This window comes from Rattus rattus, chromosome X (assembly GCF_011064425.1).
Source record: "Rattus rattus isolate New Zealand chromosome X, Rrattus_CSIRO_v1, whole genome shotgun sequence".
Classification (NCBI taxonomy): domain Eukaryota; kingdom Metazoa; phylum Chordata; class Mammalia; order Rodentia; family Muridae; genus Rattus; species Rattus rattus.
Window position 1 is genome coordinate 89,104,048 of NC_046172.1, and position 24,291 is coordinate 89,128,338.

The window sequence follows — 24,291 nt, forward strand, 5'->3', positions numbered from 1 at the left end:
TAAAAGATGATTACATGGAAAATCCAAGGCAAGCAGTGTTCGTGGTCACATTGTTCTCTTAAAGGCAGGCTAAGCAAATGAGCAGAGTACACAACAGGGTAGCAATTTTATGTCTTAAAGTGACCTCAGAGTTTATTATCAACTCTAGCTCTGAGGTCCAGCAAAAATGCCAGTCTTTTTAAATGTAAGAGATATCTTGTCACATCTCACATGTATACATGTACTTTCTCCCACACCCACCCCCAAAAGGAGGAAGTATTTGAAAATAAACCATCATACTGGTATTCTAGCTTGCTTATGATAATTACTAATTTGCAAGTATTTGGAAAAATGAAAGGACTGAAGATAACTTAAACATTTACTACCTCAAGTTTATCTTGTGCATTTAACAAAGTCCTAGGCAATAAATTTTTCTTTTTTTTTATCTTTATTAACTTGAGTATTTCTTATTTCCATTTCAAATGTTATTCCCTTTCCCGGTTTCTGGGCCAACATCCCCCTAACCCCTCCCACTCCCCTTCTCTATGGGTGTTCCCCTCCCCATCCTCCCCCCATTACCGCCCTCCCCCCAACAATCACGTTCACTGGAGGTTCAGTCTTGGCAGGACCAAGGGCTTCCCCTTCCACTGGTGCTCTTACTAGGATATTCATTGCTACCCTGAGGTCAGAGTCCAGGGTCAGTCCATGTATAGTCTTTGGGTAGTGGCTTGTCCTGGAAGCTCTGGTTGCTTGGCATTGTTGTTCATATGGGGTCTCAAGCCCCCTTCAAGCTCTTCAGTTCTTTCTCTGATTCCTTCAACGTGGGGTCCTGTTCTCAGTTCAGTGGTTTGCTGCTGGCATTTGCCAATGTATTAGCCTTATTCTGGCTGTGTCTCTCAGGAGAGATCTACATCCAGTTCCTGTCGGCCTGCACTTCTTTGCTTCATCCATCTTATCTAGTTTGGTGGCTGTATTAGTATGGGCCACGTGTGGGGCAGGCTCTGAATGGGTGTTCTTTCTGCCTCTGTTCTAAACTTTGCCTCCCTATTCCTGCCAAAGGGTATTCTTATTTCCCTTTTAAAGAAGGAGGAAAACATTATCATTTTGGTCATCCTTCTTGGTTTCATGTTTCTGTTGCATCTAGGTAATTCAAGCATTTGGGCTATTAGCCACTTATCAATGAGTGCATACCATGTGTGTTTTTCTGTGATTGGGTTACCTCACTCAGGATGATATTTTCCAGTTCCAACCATTTGTCTATGAATTTCATAAAGTCATTGTTTTTGATAGCTGAGTAGTATTCCATTGTGTACCACATTTTCTGTATCCATTCCTCTGTTGAAGGGCACCTGGGTTCTTTCCAGCTTCTGGCTATTATAAATAAGGCTGCTATAAACATAGTGGAGCATGTGTCTTTTTTATATGTTGGGGCATCTTTTGGGTATATGGCCAAGAAAGGTATAGCTGGATCCTCAGGTAGTTCAATGTCCAATTTTCTGAGGAACCTCCAGACTGATTTCCAGAATGGTTGTACCAGTCTGCAATCCCACCAACAATGGAGGAGTGTTCCTCTTTCTCCATATCCTCGCCATCGTGAGCCGTCACATTTGTTGATGGTAGCTATTCTGACAGGTAGGATCACACTTTTCATAATCCCCATTGTGAAAAAGAAATAACACATATTCAATAAACATATATTTATTAATTTATATATAAGCTAGCCCTAATAAAACACCTTATAGTTAAGATTTTTGAAACCATGATTGTTATGTTACCCATGATATAACTGAAAAATTTAAAAATATATATTTAGAATCTGTTTTAGAAGGAAGTTCTTATCAAAGTATATGTATATGATGTTAATAAACTTCACAAAATCTTTTTTGAACCATTTATTTTATTTTATTGGAAGTTTTGTTCAAATAGCCAATATAGGACCAAAAAAAAAATCTCTTTGGAAGAGAACCTTTGTTCACCTGCAGATTTCTTTCTTTTTTTATTGGATATTTTTAATTTACATTTCTAATGTCATTCCCTTTCCTGGTTTCCCGTCTGGAAACACATATTCCATCCTTCCTCCCCCTGCTTCTATGAGGTTGCTCTCCCACCCACCTACTCACTTTTGCCTCCCCATCCTGACATTCTCGTACACTGGGGCATTGAACCGTGGCAGGACCAAGAACTTTGCCTCCCACTGATGCTGGACAAGGCCATCCTCTGCTCCATATGCAGCTGGAGCCATGGGTCACTCCATGTGTACTCTTTGGTTGGTGGTTTAGTCCCTGGGAGCTCTGGTGGGTCTGGTTGGTTGATATTGTTGTTCTTTCTATGGGGTTGCAAACCCCTTCAGCTCCTTCAGTCCTTTCTCTAATTCCTCCACTGGAGAACTCATTCTCAGTCCAATGGTCAGCTGCAGGAATCTGCTTCTGTATTTGCCAGTATCTGGCAGAGCTTCTCAGGAGACAGCTATATCAGGCTCCTGTCAGCAACCATTTCTTGGCATCTGCAATAGTGTCTAGGTTTGGTGATTGTATGTGGGATGGATCCCCAGGTGGGGCAGTCTCTAGATCGCCTTTCCTTCAGTCTCTGTTCCACAGTTTGTCTCGGTATTTCCACCCATGAGTAGTTTGTTCCCCCTCCTAAGAAGGACTGATGCATCCACACTTTGGTCTTTCTTCTTTTTGAGCTTCATGTGGTCTGAACTTTATGAAATCTTTATGGCTCTCTAATGAGTGTTTAATATAAACAGTTTGCATTTTAAGGTTTTATGAAACATTTACTAAAGCCAAAGGTATCATTTTAATATTTCACTACCCAAATTTATAAGGTAGTATTTATTTATCAAGACTTTAAAATGTGATCATAATATTTAAATTTGTAAAACTGAATATGCATTTTAATTGGGCACACCAAAAATATTTTTAGCACACAACAAAAATTAAATAAAGGAGAACTGAAGTGGCAATTGTTTGTTAAAATTTGTTTGACACAAGGAACATATGAAAACAACTAAAAACAAACAAAAACAATTATAGACACACATGACACCAAAAATAAAGTTTATCTCTGTTTTTTTATGATGTGAGAAAGGCTTAGTAACAAACATTTAAAACTAAAGTTTGGCAATATTTTCTCTCTTCCTCCAACATATGACAAAGACACATGCTCCACTATGTTCATAGCAACCTTATTTATAATAGCCAGAAGCTGGAAAGAACCCAGATGCCCTTCAACAGAGGAATGGATACAGAAAATGTGGTACATCTACACAATGGAATATTACTCAGCTATCAAAAACAATGACTTCATGAAATTCATAGGCAAAATGAATGGAACTGGAAAATATCATCCTGAGTGAGGTAACCCAATCACAGAAAAACACACATGGTATGCACTCATTGATAAGTGGCTATTAGCCCAAATGCTTGAATTACCCTAGATGCATAGAACACAGAAACTCAAGAAGGATGTGGAGAAAGAGGAACACTCCTCCATTGTTGGTGGGATTGCAAGCTGGTACAACTACTCTCCGTTCCTCAGAAAATTGGACATTGTATTACCTGAGGATCCAGCTATACCTCTTTTGGGTAGATGCCCAAAATGCAGATGCTTCACTCCTTCTTTAAAAGGAGAACAAGAATACCCTTAGGAGGGGATAGGGAGGCAAAATTTAGAACAGAGGCTGAAGGAACACCCATTCAGAGCCTGCCCCACATGTGACCCATACATATACGCCACCAAACTAGATAAGATGGATGAAGCAAAGAAGTGCAGGCCGACAGGAGCCGGATGTAGATCTCTCCTGAGAGACACAGCCAGAATAAAGCTAATACATAGGCAAATGCCAGCAGCAATCCACTGAACTGAGATCGGGACGCCCGTTGAAGGAATCAGAGAAAGGACGGAAAGAGCTTGAAGGGGCTTGAGACCCCATATGAACAACAATGCCAAGCAACCAGAGCTTCCAGGGACTAAGCCACTACCCAAAGACTATACATGGAGTGACCCTGGGCCCAACCTCAGGTAGCAGTGAATAGCCTAGTAAGAGCACCAGTGGAAGGGGAAGCCCTTGGTCCTGCCAAGACTGAACCTCCAGTGAACGTGATTGTTGGGGGGAGGGCGGTAATGGGGGGGAGGATGGGGAGGGGAATACCCATATAGAATGGGAGAGGAAGGAGTTAGGGGGATGTTGGCCTGGAAACCGGGAAAGGGAATAACATTTGAAATGTAAATAAGAAATACCCAATTTAATAAAGATGGAAAAAAATAATAAGTCAGGAGAGTTGGTCCAAAACAAAAAAATGACATGATGAAATTTGTAGGCAAATAGATGGAACTAGGAAGGAGAAATCATCCTGAATAAGTTATCCCAGACTTAGAAAGGCAAATATGGTATATATTTACTTATATCTAGATATTAGGTGTTAAGGCAATGTTAAGCAAGCTACAATCTATAAAACCACAGAGGGTAGGTATAGAATGAGGGACTAGAGTAAACAGATAGCCGATCCTGGAGAAGGGAAATATGATAGTTATGGATTGATGAACGGGGGTTGGGGGAGAGCTGGAACTGCAGGATAAAATGAGGAGAGGGGATTGAGGGACAGAATATGGGGAAAGTCATAAATTAAGGGGCATTGGAGGAGTAGTGTGGAAACCTAATATAGTAGAAACTTCTTTAATATATACACATATGAAGGTGATCTTAATGAAATTGACAAATAATGAAGAAGACAGAGTCCCAACTGGCTATTTCGACAGCAAATGAAGCTTCCACTACCAGGAATGGGTTATAGTCAATTGAGTTGTTGGCCAAAGGAGTCCTATAAGAAGCCCCAAACAACCCAGGCTGTTGCTAAGACAACAGGTTGCTCTCCACAAACCGATGGCAAGGCCCTATTGCTGAAGACAATATCCATACAATTCACTGAACATGGAGAGATCGAGCTGGTGTCTACATATAACCTTCACCCCTATGTTCTAGTGTCTTTGGTATAGAAAAGTACTTTGTAGGCTCCCAAAAGAGAAACATAAACACCAACCAATCCGCAAACCCTTTGATCTACAATGCTTCCCTGCCTGCAACCCATGCTACTGCAGTGGTGGCACAAAGCCGTGGGAGTAACCAACCAATATCTGACTTAACTTAAAGCCCATGAGATGGATCCTTTACCTGATACTACTAGAGTAACCAAGAACCAAATACTAAATAGCCCAGGGACTAGGGTGAAACCAAATACTACTTGTCTAAAAGTAATCAGGGGTTGGGTGGCAGTAATAAAATGACTCCTAATGGCATTCTTCCATACTCGTAGGTTAGTGCCTCATTCAGCCATCATCAGAGAACCTTCCTCCTATGGCAGAAGAGAACAAGTACAGAGACCCACAATCAGACATTTATGCAGAGAGAGAGAGACAGAGACAGACAGAGACAGAAAGAGGTACTTTGAAAAACTCAATGGGATGTCTCTATCAAATCCCTCCCCTCAGAGCTCAGAAGATGATGGTTTGTACATTATCATAGAGTTTGGATAATAATTGAGAAACTGTGAGATGGCTCAGCAGGTAAAGGTACTTGTGGAGAAGCCTGAGAGGGCAGAATGAGTGTAGAGCCAGAGAGGATGGAGGACACCAGAAGAACAAGGGCCTCTAAATCAACAAGAACGATCTTCTATGACATCAGAGACTGCAGCAGCATGCACAGGGCCCGCATGGGGCTGCACCAGGCCTTATAATTCCACTGAATCAAATTTTTATCGGATTCCTAAGTGTGCCCATGGTGAGTCTGATTTTTGTGTCTTCTCTTGGGCTCTTTCCCTTCTGTTTGTCTTCTCAAATTTCAATGTAGTGGGTTTGTTTTATCTTATTATATTGTAATATTATCTCTTAGAAGCCTATTCTCTTCTAATCAGAGACAGAAGGGATTAGATCTGGATAGGTTAGAGGTGGTAAGGAACCAGGAGGAGTAGAGGAAGGGGAAACTGTAATCAGGATACATTGTGTGAGAAAAGAATCTATTTTCAATAAAAGGGAAAAATGAAATAAAATACATTCTACTTGTGTTTTAGGCAGGAAGAGAAACACCAGAAGGAGATGGGAGGCTCATGTTCCAAACAGCCTTCGCCTTCCTGAAAGCCAGGGAACCAGTCTGGCAACCAGCAGTGCTCTGACACATAAGCAGCTAAATACCCCATAGACAAACCATAGGAGAGCTGGGGACATGGCCTGCCATAGCGTCTGTCTGATTTTCCCGTTTGAGATAAAAAAAAAAAAATTCCCTGTGATATTTAACCCTTGGAAATCTTCATGCTTCTTCTACATTCCCTGGAAAGTTGTTTTCATCCAAGGTTTGATTCATCTTGGGGTAATGCACCACTTATATGTCTGATCATCTCTGATCCTTACTAATGGAATGTCTCAGTTTCAAACTAAATTAAATTATACCAGGCTCTTGGGGGTGTAAGAATCTGTTTCTCCTCTCAACTAATACGAAATACTAGTTTTGACTTTGTAAAATCTTATTTTGTTAGCACAGATGAATTAACAAGGGACAGGAAAAGAAGATGATGGCTCATACATCATATGGGGCTGAGCTGGGGACCTGTGTGGTGGCTCAGCAGGTGAAAGAGCTGCTGACAAGTCTGATGTCCCAAGCTGAGTCCCCATGACACACATGACGGAAGAACTGCTCTCTGACATCCATGCATGAACTGTGACATGCACTCCCACACAAACATAAAATAAGATTTGAAAAAAAAAGCTAAAGGTAAATTATAGTCCACAGCATCCAACTAATGCTAAATACAATTTCCATGCTAAGTCCATCCATCCACGCTAGATACAATTTCCACATCAATGATGAGGAAATGTGATGAGCAGTCATTTTTCCTTATGATTTTGTAAAAAGGCCTTAGCCTGCCAATATCACAGTGAGCATGCTTATCTGTATGGAATACAAACGCACCTGCTGTGCTTTAGAGGTGGTAATATAAGTTAATGTAGCTATTATATAAAGTACTATAGAGTTTCTTTGCAAAATGAATAAGAACTAACCTATAATCCATCAATATCACTTCTGGACATGTATCAAAATTAAAAGCAGTCAATGTTGCAGATAAACATCTAAGGCCCATGTTCATTGTTGCAGTATCACAATGGCCAAGATACATGGACAAATGTATTTTTTAAAAAGTGTTCTGAGTTACCATGATAACCTGTGAATCTCCTTATAGCAAATCTTGGTAATTTCAGATATGAACTATACACTACAGCTTTAAAAATAGCCATTGGTATTAAGACATAGTGAACACAACATGATGAAAGATTTAAGAAAGATTGTTCTTAAATACATTTGGATTTCTCTGAAGGCTGGAACATTCAGAACAAGTGTGAAGCCAGCAAGAATTGATGTATATAGTCTGAAAAGCGTTACTCGATCAACCCAGGCTGGAGATAATATTGACTTAGATCAAGATGGCATGATAGCTTTGGATACAGAAGAATCTAAACACATTCCTAGTATCTTAGGGGAAAAAATCAATGGAATGATGTGAGCAAAAGAGGACAAGGAACAAAGCAAAGGCTGCAGCTCTGTGCTCTAAAGCAAGACAAAAATTTTATTCTCCAGGTTTGCCACTTTTAGGCTCTGACACAAAAGTTCATTTAACCTCTCTGTGTCTTGTGTCTTCAGATCTGTAACTTGCTTAACATTGCCAAGCTCAGTAGCGTCTACTGCAGATAGTTCTGAACTATATTCCATGGGAATATCAAGCTGAGCATAGGCAATCAATCAAGCTGGATATAACTAGCTGCTTCAAGCTCCTAGTGACTTTCCTGCCATGAGGGACTGCAAACCTAGAATTATAAGCTGAGTAAACCCTTTCTCTGCTTTACTTAGCTTTTGTCAGGATATTTTCTCATACCTCTGGGAACTGTTGGGAACAATGCAGAGACCCACAGACAAACATTACACAGAGGGCCCAGGTTGGAGGTCTCTACCAGGTTCCTCCCCTCAGAGCTCTGGGAACTACCAAAGAAGCCGGCGAGAAAGAACTGTAGGAGCCAGAGGGGTCGAGGATACTGGGAGAACACAGCTCATAGATCACCTAAGCAGGGCTCATAGGAGCTCACAGAGACTGAAGCAACGATCACGGAGCCTGCATGGGTCTGCCCTAAGTCCTCTGAATATATGCTATGGTCATATAGCTTGGTGTTTTGTGGGACGACTAACAGGGGGAGCAGGAGTTATCTCTGACTCTTTTACCTGCTTTTGGGCCTCTTTTCCTCCTACTAGGTTGCCAATGGTCTTAAACCTTACTTTGGGACAATAAACATGAATTTTTAAATTTTAAAACAAAACAAAAAAGGATATACATAATCATACAATTCTAGTAAAGATGTTATCTCCTTGATTCTTATCTCAATTCTGGTTTACAACATGGTCCTTACTGATTGAGGGCACAAATTCACTTTAAGAGAAGATTTCTCATACTCCAGGATTATGTTTTCCTCTTTTGAAATACTAAACCTATTCCAAAAATTAAGTTGATTTACCTATGTTCTTTTAGAAATGTTTTCTATGTGAATATGTATATAAATGTTAACATTTTAGAAGGTTTTAAGGATTTTCCTTACAACTACTGCCTTTTGAAAAATGAACAAGTTTTTCAAGATTCATATCTTAGACAAGCCTATGTAAGAGAAAATATGTTTTTATTGCCATTTTTAAAAACTTGCTTTATGGCATACAAAGACAGATCATGTATTATACCATAATGATATATTTTAAAATAATAATCTGCTTTTATTTAAAAATAATGATAAAGTCATAAATGTCAAACTTTATCCTGCCCTGGACATCTTACCCCACTTCTGATGGCTCATAAATATTAATAAGAAGTAAATTTTTAAGCTATATATGGAGGCAGAGGCAGGTAGATCTCAGTGAGTCCGAGGCCACCCTGACCTACATAATAAGTTGTAGAACCACCAGAGTGACATAGTGAGACCCTTGTCTCAAAAACAAACAAACAAATGTTTTTTCTAACAACAATAATAAAAAACATTCCAGGGTATATGTTATGCCTTAAGTCTTAATTTAAATTGGGTTAAGAATACAAAAACCATTAATGTATTTTGCCTTCATGCCTTGTAACATGTACATATTCATTGACATGACCATGAACAGGAACTGTATACATGAGACTACTCATATGTACTAACATATGACCATGCATGGAAACTGCATAGATGTAAACATATACATGTGTCTACATATGCTCATGCTCAAGAATTATACACATGTGAAAACATGCATTATATGTTGACTATGCTGAAGAACTGCCCACATGTGGACATGCCCTTATATACCAACATATAACCATGATCAGGAATTGCATACATATGACAACATACATATAAACTGACATGTGACCATGTATGAGACTACATGCATATAAACAAGCATATATGTGTGACCTTACTGGGAAAATACATACATATGAACATGCATATGTATGCCAATATATAAAACTATATCCAGTATCTTAATTCGTTTTTCTACTGCTGTGATGAAACATTATAACCAAAAGCAACTTGGCAAGTAAAGGATTGATTTGGCTTACATATCCTAAGTCACAGTCCCTTGAGGAAAGCCAAGGCAGAAACTCAAACAGGATGGGAACTTGGAGGCAAGAGCTGATGCAGAAGTCATAGAGAAGTGATACTTGCTGGTGTGCTCCACATGGCTTGCTTAGCCTGCTTTCTCATAGAACCTGGGACCACTTGCCCAGGGGTGGCCCCACCCACAACTGCCTGGGCCCTCCCCTATTGATCATCAATTAAGAGAATGCACTACAGGCCTGATCTTTTTTATAGGATATTTTTATTTACATTTCAAATGTTATTCCCTTTCCCAGTTTCCTGGTTATAAGCCCCCTATCCCATCCCCTCCCCTTCTTCTATAAGGGTGTTCCTATGGAAGCATTTTCTTAACTGAGGTTCCCTCCTCTCAAATGACTATAGCTGTGCCAAATTGACCAAAAAAAAAAAAAACTAGCCAGCAAACCCCAAAACTGCACACATCTGAATATGTGTATATGTGCCAACATATAGACATTGTCAGGAAATACACATATATGAACACGTGTCTATATACTGACATGTTCTCATATAGGACTGCATGTAGGTGAACATGCACATATATACCAATATATACTAAAAATACTCAGGAACTACACGTGTGCCAATATGTGACTACTATTGGGAATTGTACACATGTGAACACTGCATATGCACGCACATGTGACATGTGTGAACATATGCCTATGCACCTTCATAGTCCCATGATCAGGAATAGTAAACATGTGAACACACACATATGCACTAACATATGACCACTCATGCTCAGAACTACATACATGACCACATGCATATATACCAACATATATCCAGGCTCAGGATTTTCATGCATGTGAATATATGCATATGTGCCAACATATGACCCTGCTCAGAAACTGCATGTGTGTGATTACACAATGCACCACCATGTAACCATACTTGGGAACTACAGATATGTGAACATAATCATATACACTGGCATGTTACCTTGGTCAGGAATTGAACATATGTGAATACCACATATGTGCTAATATGTGCTAACATGTAACCACCATTACAACTGCCTACACATGAACACTCGCAAACACCACAGCATATTCCCACCATTCAGAACTGCATACAATGGGCCAGACATGTTGGTACACACCTGTATTCCCAGCACTCAGAAGGCAGAAGCTGGCAGAAATCTACCTCTGGTCTACAGAGCAAGCTCCAGGATAACCAGGACTACATGGAAAAACTGTCTCAAACAAAACAAACAAAAGTAAAACAAAAAAATATGAACAGCACACAAGTGAACATGTGTATAAAAACCAATATGTAACTGAGCTTGAGAACTACATGATCATAAACATGTGCATATAGATTGAAATATGGCCACATATGGAACCACACAAGTGAACACACATTATATCATAAACATGTGATTGTGCTGAAAAAGAATACACATATGAATGAACATACATATATGTGCTGACATGTCCATATTCAGGGAATATATGTATGTGAACACATGAATATATACCAACATGTGATCACACTTATAACTTGCATATATGTAACCATGTACATATGTGACAATACATACCACACACTGGGAACTGAACACAGGTGAATATATGTAGATGTATGTGAATCTTCTGGAAACTTAACTCTTATAAACACACAAATTTACAACAAAGACATGTGAGCATATACTCTGAACATGTACAAATGTACATGTAAATGCCATGTGACCTCTTAGAACTTACAGACCCGCCAACGCATGCATGTGTCAACATGTGATCATGCTCAGAAATTACACACATTAAAATGTACATATGTGTCAACATATGACCAAATTTGGAATTTCCCTATGTGCAACATGACCAGGCTTAGAACTTACACAGGTATCAAAATGTACATACATGCTGACATGTGACCATGCTTATAACTAAATACATGTAAGCACACACATTTGTCAAGACATATGTCTGCACACATGTGAACATGTATATCCTAATATGTGACCTCCCTTATAAGTAACTCACATCAATACACAAATGCACTGACATGTATTTGCTCTTGGCACTTGCATCTCTATAAAACTGTGTGAACTATCCTGGTTGAGAGGTAACTTTTCTGCAGTACTAAACACGGATCATGTACTACCAGGAAACATCTTGGTAATACTCAATCCTATACCCCACAGAGAAGGTAAGCCTTAAAGCAATTTCAGTCATGACTGAAAAGATAGCTGTGGAAAGTCATACCTTACAGTTAGGAGACACTCGGGTATCTATTGATAAATAATCACCAAAGAATGCTGAGGTATATGTAAATCAAGTAATCTCAGTGAAGAAACTTGTGGAATCTATTCGGTAGAGGTGACAGACAAGCCAAATGAAGAAAGCCTAAAATAACAAAAACATTGTTGTAATTTTGGCATAGCTTAAGTACTTGCAGACTATTAGTAATGTATAGTCCATTAATACAAAAGTACTTTGGCATAGAAGAAAAAGAAGGCTTCTGAGTGACTAGGGGAATTCTTATAGAGTCAAATTTGCTCATGATAACAATGTCAGAACTGTTCCTGTCACTTGGCTCTATTAAAAGTATTTGATATTAAATAAGAATAAGAATAAGATTGAAATTTGGAAATTTTACATTCCTTTTCACATGCTGTATACTTGCCAACTTTCTAGGATAGATGACAAGTCACACTCACCCTGGAAATTCAGAGTTCCATAAGCTGGGCACTAAGGGACCACAAAAGAGGAAGCCACAGACAGGAAGCCAGTACACATAGCAGCAGCATCCATGCCCCACCAGATATGAACATACACTACTTCCTTTTGCATTTCTCCCTGGCATTCAAGAGCTGGAAGACCTACAAACTAGGAGGCAAATAACACAATAAGGGTCATTGTTACTAATTTCTGAAGGTGTTAGTGTCTTAGTTATTGTTCTACTGCTGTGAAGAGATACTAAGACCAAGGTAACCCTAGAAAAGAAAGCATTTAACTGGGGGCTGGCTTACGGTTTGGAGATTTAGTCCATTAGCATCAAGGTGGGAAGCATGGCAGTGTGCAGGCAGGCATGGTGCTGGACAAGGAACTGAAACAGACAGGCATAGCAGCAGAGCAGTAGTTAAGAGCTTTATATCCTGATCCACAGGCAGAGAAAATGAGTAAGACAGTCTGACATAGGCTTTTGAAACTTCAAAGCCCAACCTCAGTGACACACTTCCTCCAACAAGGCCACACATCTTAATCTTTCACAAATAGTTCCATTCACTAGAGACAAAGCATTTAAAATATATGACCTAGGGGGGGACCACATTCAAACAACACAGTTGAGTTTGTTTCTTCCATTGGTTTTGAGGCATCATCTCTACGCCCCTCTCAACACGTCTAGGTTGTAGGGTCCAGTCTGCTGCCTGCCAACTGGTGATAACCTAAAGAGCAAATACTGCCAGAGAAGAGCTCACCAACTGTTTATCCAGTGCCATAATGTCAGCCCTGAAAACATACATACAAGGAACATCCCCTGTTCACTCTGAACATACATATATACGTGCAATAATGATTGATGGCAAAAGAGAACATAAATGTAAAAGAGAACAGGGAAGGGTAGATTTGAATGTTTGGAGGGAGGAAAGGGAAGTAAGAAATGGTGTAATTAATATACAACTTCAAAAATAACCAAGCAAACAAAAAGATCTCAAAGTGAGGCAAATAAAATGAAGCTAACCCTTAAAAAATCAAAGAGTAGGCAGATATCCTGAGACCGCAGGACAGACTGCCACCTCTACACACCTTGGCCCACATCCCTGGTCCAAGGGGAAACTGCACAGTGCCTCTTGACACAGGGATATAGGAACAGACAGCCGCCAGTACCCGCGGTTCTGGTCTGCACCCAGGACCAAAGTGAACCGGCCAAACAGCTCCCTGCACCCAAATCTCATGGGGAGGCTGGACCCTCAGAAGTGTGGTTACTCCTGAAAGTCAGGAGGAGACTGCCTCTGCCCACAGCCCAGACCCAGGAGGAATCATAGTGTCACCTATGCCCTTGGGGGTGCATGACCTAGGGCAATCAGGGCAGGACCTTTGATTCCTGCCCATGCCTAGTGCCCAGAGCTGAAAGACAGTCTCAGTAAGCAGCCACATCTGAGAGCAAGAGGAAAGACCCCCTTTTCTGCTACCAAGTGACCAGCCCATGGATTCAGGATACACAGAGGCAGAAGTCCTCTGGGTCAGGGCACTTCCTCTTTGTGGTTCTGCCTGGAAGTGAACTGATAACATCCCACAGTTCCCTGCACCCAAATCCCGTGGGTAAGAGAGCTGAACACCCAGGAGTGCAGACATCCTGAGACTGCAGGACAGACCGCCACCTCTGCACACCTCAGTCCACAGCCCCAGTCCAAGGGGAAACTGCACAGTGCCTCTGGACACAGGGATATAGGAACAGACAGCCGCTGGTACTCGTGGTTCTGGTCTGTGCCCAGGACTGAAGTGGTCAAACAGCTCCCTGCACCCAAATCCCATGGGGAAGAGAGCTGGACCCTCAGAAGTATGGATACGTCTGAGAAGTCAGAGGAGAATACCCTCTGCCCACAGCCCAGACCCAAGAGAGAACCGCATAATGCCAACTGTGCACCCTGGGTGCAAGGACCTAGGAGCAATCAGAGGCAGGACCCTTTGATTCCTGCCCACACCTAGAGCTGGAAGACAGTCTCCAGGAGCGGAGACACACCTGAAATCAGAGCACCTGTTCTCAGGAAAGGCCGAAAAGAAAACAGGAAAAATAGTTCTACAGGAGTATAAACACAGAGGCATGCTACAGCAGGGCCGTCACTCCAGGAAACAGCAAGACAAGCAAAATACTAGAGACAACCTAATGCCTAGAGGCAAGTGCAGGAACCTAAACAACAGAAATGCCAAGACTACTTGGCATCATCAGAGCCCAGTTCTCCACCAAAGAAAAATAATACTGGAATCCAAACACACTGGAAAAGCAAGATTTTAGATTTAAAAATCACATTTTTGATAATGATGGAGGACGTTAAGAAAGACATAAAGAACTCCCCTTAGAGAAATGCAGAAAACACAAGAAAAACAAGTAGAAGCCCTGAGAGGAAACACAAAAACTCATGAAAGAATTATATAGAAAACACAATCAAACAGGGTGAACGGTTTGAAAATGGAAATAGAAAGAATAAAAGAAAGGACAAAGGAGACAACCCTGATATAGAAAACTTAAGAAGAGACAAGGAGCTGTAGATACAAGCATCCCAACAGAATAAACGAGAGAAGAGAGAATCTCAGGGCAGAAGATTCCATAGAAAACACTTGAGACAACTGTCAAAGAGAAAAAAACTGAAAAAGCTCCAGCCCAAAACATACAGGAAATCCAAGATACATTGAAGATCAACCTGGATAATAGGTATAGAAGAAAGTAAGACTCCAACTTAAAAGGGGCAGTAAATATATTCAACAAAATTATGTAAAAACTCCTAACCAAAGAAAGAGATGCCCATAAACATACAAGAAGTCTAAGAGAACTCCAAATAGATTGGGACCAGAAGAGAAATTCTCCTGTCACATAATAGTTAAAAACACCAAATGCACAAAAAAGAAAAAGAATATTAAAAGCAGTAAGAAAAGGTCATGATTTATATAAAATAGACCTATCAGAATCACACCAGACTTCTCCTACCAGAGACTATGAAAGCCAGAAGATCCTGACAGATGTCACACAGACCCTAAGAGAACACAAATACCAGCCCAGGCTACTATATCCAGCAAAAACTCTCAATTAACATAGATGGAAAAAACCAAAAGATATTCCATGACAAAAAAAATTTACAAATATCTTTCACAACCAGCCTCACAAAGGATAATAGATTGAAAACTCCCAACACAGGAGAGAAACTACACCATAGAGAAAAGCAAGAATATAATTTTCGTAATGAAAACCAAAAAGAGAGACAAACAAACATAATCTCCACCTCTAACAGGAAAATGACCGGAAGCGATAATCACTATTCCTTAATATTCTCAATGGATACAGAAAATGTGGTTTATCTACACATGGAATGCTACCTAGCTATCAAAAACAACAATGCTTTATGAAATTCCATAGACAAATGGATGGAACTGGAAAATATCATCTTGAGTGAGGTAACTTAATCACAGAAAAACAAACATGGTATGCACTTTCATTGATAAGTGCTACATATTCAAATGTTGAATTACCTAGATTCTACAGAACATACGAACTCAAGAAGATGACCAAATGAATGCTTCCACTCCTTCTTTAAAGGAACAGAATACCCCTTGGCAGGGCAGAAGGAGGCAAAAAAGTTTAGAACAGAGGAAGGAACACCCACCAGAGCCTGCCCCACACGTGGGCTTGTACATAGCACAGCCACCCAATTAGATAAGATGGATGAAACAAAGAAGTGCAGGCTGACAGAACCGGATGTAGACTCTCCTGAGAGACACAGCCAGAATACAGCAAAATACATAGGCGAATACCAAACAGCAAAAAACACTGAACTGAGAACGGGACCCCTGTTGAAGGAATCTTTTAGGAAATGTTCAAGAACTTGAAGGGGCTCGAGACCCCATATGAACAACAATGCCAACCAACAGAGCTGGGACTAAGCCACTACCCAAAGACACTCATGGTTGACCTGACTCCAACCTCATGGTAGCAAGAGGCACCTTGTTGGGGCACCAGTGGAGGGCCCTTGGTCCTGTAAAGGCTGGACCCCCCCCAGAGCAGGGGAATATGGGGGTGCAGTGAGGGATGTTCATGGGCAACACCATATGGGAGATGGGAGGAGGGATGGGGGCTTATGGTTAAACTAGGAAGGGAATAACATTTAAATGTAAAGTAAAGAAATATATCTAATAAAAGTTTTAAAAATCAAATAAATATCAGTTTTTAATACACATAGCCATGCATACACATCCATCATACACTACATATGTGTACATGCAGATATAAACATACACAAGAGAAATGAGCCTCTCACAATAACCATGTATACACATAAACCATATGGATAAGCACTGGAGACGCCCACTTAAACTCTTATATAGTAGTAAAAGAAGTAGAGCCAGCTTTGTTGGAATCTGGACTTTTAATTATATAAAATAGTGATATAAGAATGAGGGGTTCTAAGGCTTGTACATTATTTCCACGTGAAAGATTGCAGATTAGTTGGCCTGTAATATGGCATCACCCAAACCAGCAGAAAGGCTTAATGTTTTTCCTGATGAAAGCCAGTTTACTATATCCAATACTGATTCTGCCATTTGTCTGTAGAAATACTGAGTTACTGTCTGGAGTTTCCAATGTTTACCTATAACTAAAAGAAAGAAAGAGAAATGTAAGTTAAGTGTACCCAGGAACATAAAAATGACTCTAAAATTATGCATTTTGAAATATATTTAGACTTAAATAAACAATATTTTTTTACATTACTATTTCATCGCCATAAAGTGGATGAGTTTGGGAACACTGCAGATGCTGCAGATGAGGGAACCAAAAGTGAGGATGTGCTCCATTCGCAGTACGTTCAGACTTTCCTGGCTGAGCACCCAGGCATACTGAGGTAGGTGGATAATGCCAAGCACATGCCTGGATGGCACAGCAAGTGCTATGCCCTCCTGCCCTCTGAAGTTCAAGGCAGACTTCATGTATCAGCAGGAGGAGAATGGAATTCCATCAGCCTCAGTCAGCTGCATGTCTCTCCTCACGCCTTCCTTTACCTCATATCCTCCCTCCCAGGAATGAAACACACAAACGCACCCATCAAAGCCAAGCTTAATGTCCACATTGTCTTTTCCTTCATATTTGATGAACGTGCTCCACAACTGCAAGTTTATAAATATTTTTGTGTGTTGGGAATTAAGCCCAGGGTCTCACACGTTAAGCAAGTTCTCTAGAACTGAGCATATAGCCCAATATCTTAGAAGCCAGTGACTATTAGAAGTAATTGACTGTTCACTTGATCTTTTAATATAAAATCAAAAGTTCTTTTAAAAAACCAAACAACTAGCTAATTGTTCTCTCTTGGTTTATTAACCTTTTTTGCCTCTCTAAGAATTAATATATTTAGCCTTCTGTTAAACACTGAAAACAACCCGTATTAACAAGGATTAAGTAAGCAATGGTGCAGACAGATTCCACCTAGGACTGATGTGGAGACACACAGCCAACCATTAGCAGAACTCTGTGAGTCCTGAGAAAGAAGGGGAAGAAGCCAGAAAAGTCAAGGGCACCACAAGAAAACCTACAGAATCAACAAACCTGAACTCATAAGGGCTCGCTGAGACTGAACTGAAAATCTGGCAGCCTGCCTGAGTCTGACCTAGGGCTGCTGCATATATGTTATAGCTATGTAGCTCTCTCTTCTTGTGAGTGGGTGCCATGTTTAGCTGATATCCCTGGGAGGCCTGGCCTTTTCTCAAGGGAAATGGAGAAGGCATGGATGGGGAGAGGAGTTAGCAAGGAGGGACTGGGAGAAGAGGGAGGGAAAACTGCAGTTGGGTTAATATATGAGAAAATAAATTAAAAATAAAAATTTTTTAAAAGTAAGCTATGGTAAAAGTATAGACTAGGAACTACTACATCAATAAAGAAGGGGCAAATGGATCTAAAAATACCGACAGAGAATATACAAAGGAAATTAAGCTGAAGAAATAACTCCATTCATTTCTTCAACACACGTAAACAGTGCTGTCTATGAGGTATTTTATCAAAAACTGGAGGCTAAATCTGATCAAGCCTTTACATCCAACTGTCACTATACAGGAAACACAGAGAAGAAGGAATGAAGAAAATTTTGGAGCTCACACTAAATGGATAAATTTAGACACCATGACAAATTGAAGACCAAAACTGTCAAGTTTTTCAATGAATAAATGAAGAACAGGAAAATACTACATTTAAAAGACAATTAAGAGACTTATTCACTAAACTGTGAGAGACAGTTTGAGGCCTGGTTCAAATACACCAACTACAAAGTTCCTACTGGCAGACCAGTGTGGCTATATCCCCAGCAGTTAGGAAGCTGAGGCAGAAGGATCTCAAGTCCAAGACCTGCATGGACCACATCATAAGGCTGTGTCTCAAAAACAATAGAGGTATTGCTGAGACAAACAGGAGAAGCTATATAGTAGTATTAAAGGGTCTTAAGGAATTACTGTTAGCTCCTTTTGGTATGATGATAAAATTATACATACCTCTTGGGAGTTTTCTCTATACCTAGAAATGATATAAAGAAAATTATCCCATTTTGTTAGAAAATCAAAGTATGGAATGTACTATATATTTACACATAGATATTTAAAACGTCTAATGTACCAAATGAGAACAAAACTATCTTCTGGGGAAGGAATAATGAACAGGCAAGTTTTTTAAATGTTTACTTAGGGCTGGGGTATAATCAGAGATAGAGTGCTTGTCTACCATGTGCAAAGCCCCAGGTTCTATCCTTACCTTCCAAACAGATAGCTACAACCAACATGCAGTGTTTTTATTTTACTTGTGCACAGTATGAATGTATATGTATGGGTTCTCACATGTGTGCATGGAGCTGCACATGTACCTGTTGGCCAGAGGTTGACCTTGCCTATCTTCATGAATCACTTTCTACCTTAATTTTGAGACAGGGTTGCTCAATGGACCTGGGGCTCACTGGTTTGGCCAGATTAACCACCCATCATCCTTTAAGAATCTATCCACCTCCTCCTCCCCAGTGCTGGGATTATAGGCACAGGCCACCATACCTAGCTTTTTACGTGGGTGCTGGGAATCCAGATTTGGGTCCTCCTGCTTCCACAGCAAGCAATTTGTTGACCAGGCCATCCATCTAGCCCCCTATTGCTTTTATTATTAAAAACTATACCCACCAATGACGACAGTGAGCTGAAACCTGGCTTGGAATATCTCTCAACACTGAAATGGATATCTCCTTTTTCTTTGTTAGATCTTACCCCTATAGAGAAATGTAAACACATTCTATGTTAAGTCTCTAAAGGACTTGTATGGCTCTCTGGAAATTCACTTTCTAGTCTCCCTTCTGTTGCTATATCTTCAGAAATGCTGATTCTGGTGTGGAGCCTGGGCCTCTGCCTTTTAACAACAAGATCTTGTTGTCAGTTATCAAATTATTTGTATAACAGCAGAGAACTACTGGGGGCTTATAGACAGGAAACCAGGAAGGGGAAGGGGAAGGGGAACAACATTTCAAATGTAAGTAAAGAAATATATCTAATAAAAACTTAAAAAAATAATAGTACATTGAACATAAGACCAAAAGAAATTATACTGAGTTTCCAATCTGTCTGGTTCTAGCTTATCTAAAAACCCTGGTACTTCTCAGAAAGAAACACAATTAAATAAGCCATAGCACACAAAGCCAGAAATTAAAGACAATAAAAATGACCTTTATGTTTCCACATCAAGAAGAAAATGTTATGATTAGCTAATTGGTAGTAAATTATTTCAGAGTTTTTGTTGTAGTTGTTATTGTTGTTTTTATTCTTTACCTGATTATAATGGGTAGAGCGTAGAGTTTTCTATTTATTTCCAGGTGAACTCTTCACATTTCCTGGCTTGTAAAACAAAATTGAAAGCATTAATATAAGTTGAAAAGAAATAGTGAAACAATGCAAAGTGTCTTCAGTATTCGGCAGAATAGAAATATGAAATATGGCTATTAGCCCAAATGCTTGAATTACCCTAGATGCCTAGAACAAATGAAACTCAAGACGGATAATCAAAATGTGAATGCTTCACTCCTTCTTTAAAGGGAACAAGAAATACCTGGCAGGAATAGAGAGGCAAAAGATTAAAACAGACACAGAAGGAACACCCATTCAGAGCCTGCCCCACATGTGGCCCATACATATACAGCCATCCAATTAGAACAAGATGGATGGAAGCAAAAGAAGTACAGGCCGACAGGGCGGATGTGAATCTCCCGAGACACAGCCAGAATACAGCAAATATGAAGCGAATGCCAGCAGCAAACCACTGAACTGAGAATAGGACCCCATTGAAGGAATCAGAGAAAGAACTGGAAAGAGCTTGAAGGGGGCTGAGACCCCATATGTACAACAATGCCAAGCAACCAGAGCTTCCAGGACTAAGCCACTACCTAAAGACTATACATGGACTGACCCTGGACTCTGACCTCATAGGTAGCAATGAATATCCTAGTAAGAGCACCAGTGGAAGGGGCCCTGGGTCCTGCTAAGACTGAACCCCAGTGAACTAGATTGTTGGGGGAGGCAGCAAGGGGGGAGGATGGGAGGAACACCCATAAAAGGGAGGGGAGGGGGGGGGGGGGGATGCTTGCCCGAAACCGGAAAGGGAATAACACTAAATGTATATAAGAAATACTCAAGTTAATAAAAAAAAAAAAAAAGGACAGAGCCACAACTTCATAAAGTGTACTCCAACACCTCTCCCTTTTAGTCCAATAAAGACTCTTTCTCTTACAATAAAAATAATTATAAGAACTATCAAGTAAGAATTATACTCACAAAAAAAAGAAATATGAAATATTATTTTCTTGGGAGATGGTCAAGCCATTTTATTGAGGAAGGGTGTCAAAGAAAGGCCTGGGAGATACCAAATTCTTAGCTGGGGTTGCAGTTAGAGGTGTTAAAGGTGGTAATCAGAAAGAATGACCCATTTCTCAGTAAGCTGAAAGGATTAGTCAGTTTCCTTCAGTGCTCCGATGTGGAAAGTAACTTTTGTACAGGGAACAGAAAAAATTCAGTAATTTTTATTCTATAAATTCAGCCAAACAGCTGATTTCATAAAAACAAAATCAAATGAATAGTGAAAAGATTTCCTAGTTCCTAGAAGTCAGATTTATTACTGCATGCCACTATCACTGCTGTAGAGGGCTTGACAGACATAAGAAAGCTTCTTGCATTTTCCACAAGGGCCAAATCATTAAACATACTCTCTCTGAGAGGTTTAAATTGGGCCACACTGTTTCTACCTGACCACCATTGGAACATATAATTAGGTCATAGCATCCTTGAGAAGTGTAGAAAAGTTTCCGGTAAGGAAAATTCATGTGCTAGTCAAGGCTTTCCTGTCCTGTATATTTTTAAGACTTAAATTCTGAAATTCTATTAATAAGATCTCCTTAGATATCAAAGATGGAAACTCAGGAACTGGCAGTCTGAAGAACTCTAGGTTGCAGCTGGACAGGCCATGAGATTGTGCTCTAATGGACTAGACTTATGCAAGCCCTGGTGGCCCTCTCTCTCTCTCTCTCTCTCTCTCTCTCTCTCTCTCTCTCTCTCTCTCTCATCCAGTACTCATGGGTGAAGGGGATGAGAAGCTTGAAGACATAGCTTCTAGACATGCAAGTCCTATTAGTGGTTCAGAACTTATTCTCTAATGTGTGTTGCTTTATTCCCATTATACCAACATAATTAACTCTGCCCTCTTTTATTCGCAAGATATCCTAGTTTGGATGACAATATAGTTATATGACCACTCTATCTACATACCACATCGCTTTATGACAGAGTTCCGGGGAACAAGACCATATGCATTGTGTGGTGGTTGAACATAAAATGCAGAAGACTGACACATGGAATTCTACAAGACCTAGTACTAGTGCTGCTCCTTTCCAGAATGGTCACTCCTCACCACAGCCCTGCCCCGAATGTACACACATGTGAACACATACCTCACCACAGACCACTGGGCCCTTCTGCTGTTACTCAAGCTTGCCAGGTTGTTTGTGAGAATCCATTTTGGTAAAAATGTACTCCTTCCCCTAGAATAGTCAATCTCAACTTTTGCCTGGCAAAATACTCATTCATCCTTTTCTCAGGATGCTCTTGCCCTTCAATTTAGGTGATATTAGAACTTTGATTGACTTTCACTATTCCCATCTTCCTTCTGATTTGTATTATTTTCTTCATGTTTGAGTCTCAGAATGACTTATGAGTTTCATAATCCTCCTGAGCACATACTAGCTCTAGAACCCCCCCCAGCATTCCAATGTTTGCTGAATAAACAAAGCAATGACATAGAAATGTGGGGTCTGGTGAGGACTAGGACCAAGCATGGTATTACAAACCTCTAATCCAAGCACTTAAGAAGTAGGAGAAGAAAGACTGTGAGCTTATGGCCAGTCAGCTCAACATACAGTCTCAAAAGAGGAAGTTTGGGTGAGTGATTCATTTATTTAAAAGGACATGAAAAGAAGGTTACGAAAGTAAGAAAACCATAGCTGACTACTTGGTCTGCCATAAAAGCAATGTGGTTTCCCACCTAACTACATGCATTTGCAGTTCAATTAACTTACTAATTGCCAAGTATATCCAATGATATTCTTAAATATTCTGCTGTCTATATCTACCTGATCTCAACCTCAAAAATAAAGAAGATGGCAAATTTACAACTATTAAAAAAATTATTCATATGAAGAAAATAGGGAGGCGAAGCATTCCAGTGTACTGAATGAGAAAACCAACTCTGTTGCCAAGAATGTGGCTGTGTTTAAATACATATCACTTAGAGCAAAACCAATCAGAATCTCACTACAAAACACTTCAAATCTCACTACAAAAATACCGGGTCTGCCCACTCACGACCGCATTACAAATTAAGAGCTGTCTTGAGACAGCACCATGATCTGAAAGGAAACAACATTCTCAAAGGCCAAAACTGTTTGCATTTTCAGAGAAACTTTCTTAAAAAATAATAATCTTCCCTATAATCTAATTTTAATACACATCAACATATCCTTACCATGTCTGTGAACACAAATGATAATTTAGTTACCACAACTCAAAACCATACATAGAAACAGTGGTTCCTAGTAGTATGCATCGTATGTAAAGGGGGGTTACATGTGATGGTTAATTTTTATTGCAACTTAACTGATTTGCAATCACTGAGGAAAAACAGGTATGTGTAAGAGTGTTTCCAGAGAGGTTTAACTGAGGAAGGAAGACCTACCCTGAGTAGGTCATCGTCCCACGGGCATGGTCTCAGGTTCCAGACTAAACATAAAGCAGAAAGTGAGTGGACCATCAGCATTCCCTGTTCTCTGCTTCCTGTTCTGTTGAGATGTGAGGAAATGAGGAGTCACAACTGACAGCCATTTCCATCACCAAGCTTTTCCAACCATGATGGACTGACTATACCTCAAACCAAGACCCAAAATAAATCCTCCCTGCCTTAAGGTGCCCCTCATCAGGTACTTGATCTCAGTAACTAATGCAGCCAGTCAAGCAGTGGAAGAAATGCATTCTCCTGAAATGTGAGAGTCCTAGGTCTAGATACAGCTTCCTGTGAGGCCTGAATTTGTGAGTTTGATTCCCAAACCCCATATTTAAAAAAACGTACAGGCATGGTGGCTTGTACTTGTAATCTCAAAAGTGAGGAGGTTGCTCAGAGGACAGCCAGACTTGCCTACTTGGAAAGTCCCAGGCCAGTGAGGAACCCAGTCCCAAATTAAAACAAAACAAATCAAAGAAACAAGATGGACACCACTGGAGGAATGGCATTGTCCTCGGGACTCCACTCCTGCATGCACACACACACACACACACACACACACACACACACACACACACACACACACACACACACACACACACACACACACACACACACACACACATATACACACATACATACACACACATACACACATAC

General features: G+C 40.2%; 1 long non-coding RNA gene across 1 annotated transcript; it reads right to left on the reverse strand.

The window, feature by feature from the left end:
* Positions 1 to 16,707: 16,707 nt before the first annotated feature.
* LOC116888601 lies at positions 16,708 to 20,240 on the reverse strand. The gene is made up of 2 exons (XR_004386327.1): positions 20,142 to 20,240; positions 16,708 to 16,954 (listed from the first exon to the last, which is right to left on the reverse strand). It is a non-coding gene; the product is annotated as an uncharacterized LOC116888601 (long non-coding RNA).
* Between the last annotated feature and the right edge of the window lie 4,051 nt (positions 20,241 to 24,291).